This window comes from Dipodomys spectabilis, unplaced genomic scaffold (assembly GCF_019054845.1).
Source record: "Dipodomys spectabilis isolate Male_0828 unplaced genomic scaffold, ASM1905484v1 ptg000131l, whole genome shotgun sequence".
Taxonomy (NCBI): domain Eukaryota; kingdom Metazoa; phylum Chordata; class Mammalia; order Rodentia; family Heteromyidae; genus Dipodomys; species Dipodomys spectabilis.
Genome location: NW_024870808.1, coordinates 463,048 through 465,221, shown reverse-complemented (window position 1 = coordinate 465,221; position 2,174 = coordinate 463,048). Strand labels below are relative to the sequence as shown.

Sequence of the window (2,174 nt, the reverse complement as noted above, 5' to 3'; positions counted from 1 at the left end):
TCCCATGGCTGGGATGGCTGCAGTCCTCTTGGTCCTCGCGGTCCTCAGGGGCCTGTGCAGGAGCAGCGGCAGCAGCAGGCAGCCAAAGCGGCCCACCTACCCTGCAACCCAGGCCTGGCCGGCGCGACAGCAGGTGATGGAGTAGCTGACCGCCAGTGTAGCAGAGAAGCACTGAATGAGCCAACCCTGCCGTCCCAGAGGAGCGCACTCCAGTGCCGCATCCATCAGGCCCGCCGGCTCAATGAGTGAACAGAGTATCTGTCAGGGAAGAGCTACTGCATTGGTTTGTGATGATGCCAATAAAAGTGGGTGCCAGCTGTGGTTCAACTGGGTTCAGCAGAGTTCATATCTATCACCATACAGGCAACAACACATTCAGAGTGCTTTGCAGGAAGATCCAGGATCATCAGTTGGTGATCAGCTGTGCCATCCCCAAAGGATTAAAGTATAATCAAGCAACACAGACCTTCCACCAGTGGCGAGATGCCAGGCAGGTGTACAGTCTTAACTATGGCAGCAAAGAGGATGCTAATGTCTTCGCAAGTGCAATGATGCATGCCTTAGAAGTGCTGAATTCACAGGAGGCAGGACCAAAATTGCCTAGATAAAATTCACAACTGCCTGATCAAGTTCAAAATGGCCCATCCCAAGAAGAGTTGGACATCCAAAGAAGACAACTGCAAGAACAGAAACGTCAGAAGGAGCTGGAGAGGGACAGGCTGGAGAGAGAAAGAATGGAGAGGGAAAGACCAGAGAGAGAAAGTTAGAGAGAGAGAGGCTGGAGAGAGTTTAGAAAGAGAGAGGTGGAGAAGCTGGAGCAGGAGCAGATGGAGCAGCTGGAGCAAGTGGAATGGGATCAAGAGAGCAGAGTGCCGAGTAATGCCACCTCTGCCTTTGTGGAGACCCCTGTAAACTCTGAGCTGGGAGATCCCTCTGCTTCTGAGCCAGGCTTTCAGGAAGCCTCTCAGCTGTCGGAGGCTCCAGCCCCACAGGGTGTTATGTTGGGACCACCTGCACCTCCATCTCCTCCAACACTCCCACCAGGTCCAGCCCAGGCCTCTGTATTCTCTCCTCCCCCAGAACCTCCTCCTTCAGCCCCACTGCTATCCTCTGGCCCTCCTCCCCCACGCCCTCTTCCTAATCAAGCCCCTCTCCTGTACCACCTCCTGCCCCTCCCTTCCTGCATCCGGATTTTTTTTAAGGATCCTTTTCAGAAGACAATCGTCCTTTAACTGGACTTGCAGCTGTGATTGCTGGAGCCAAGCTTAGGAAATTGTCACGGGTGGAAGATGCCTCTTTGCACGGTGTTCACAGATGTGAACTCCTTGTCAGCTAAAACAGACATGGGTGGTGGAAATGGACCCATTCCCTTGGCAGGTAGCAGCTTAATGGAGGAAATGAGTCTCCTGATAGCCAGAAGGAGGAGAATGGCCGAAAAGGGATCAACAATAGAAGCAAAAAATGAAGAATCAGAACCTGTAACTTCTAAGGTCTCATCAACAAGTACACCTGAACCAACCAGGAAACCTTGGGAAAGAACAAATACAATGAATGGCAGCAAGTCACCCGTCATCTCCAGATGAGATTCTCCAAGGAAAAATCAGATTGTTTTTGACAACAGGTCCTATGAGCCATTATAAGTCCACACCCTTGTCCCAGCCCAGTGCTGACCGGGTCCAGACAGAAAGCCTTGACTGTGACACACTGAAGCAGGATATTTTAGATGAGATGAGAAAAGAACTAACCAAGCTGAAAGAGGAGTTCGTTGATGCAATCAGGCAGGAGCTGAGCAAGTCAAATACTGCATAGAGAAGCAAACTAAGCAGAGATAAGACTTGAATCTGGAGAAAAACAAAAATTCCTACAAACAACTGTCAACATCACCCCTACAGTTACGAGCTATCAGAAGAAAGTGGAAAAGGAGTCAAGGGAAAATCCCCATCCTCTGAAACCTTCTTAAGTTGTGACTCTGGCGATCATCTGTTTTCATCTCCGTTTGCTGCTGCTTTGACCTTTACTGCAGGATGAAAAGAGAGTTATGTATGAGTTTCCATAACATTTATGCAGAAAATATAAACCCATCAGGCAAGATCGCCATGCATTGAGATATTTTCATGTTGAAATAAAACCACACATTTCCCACAAACCCACTGCTAAAATAAAGAGTAGAAAGG

At 49.3% G+C, this 2,174-nt stretch overlaps 1 pseudogene; it reads left to right on the top strand.

Moving 5' to 3' along the window:
* Positions 1-241: 241 nt before the first annotated feature.
* On the top strand, positions 242-1,950 carry LOC122116338 (annotated as a pseudogene).
* The last annotated feature ends 224 nt before the right edge of the window (positions 1,951-2,174 follow it).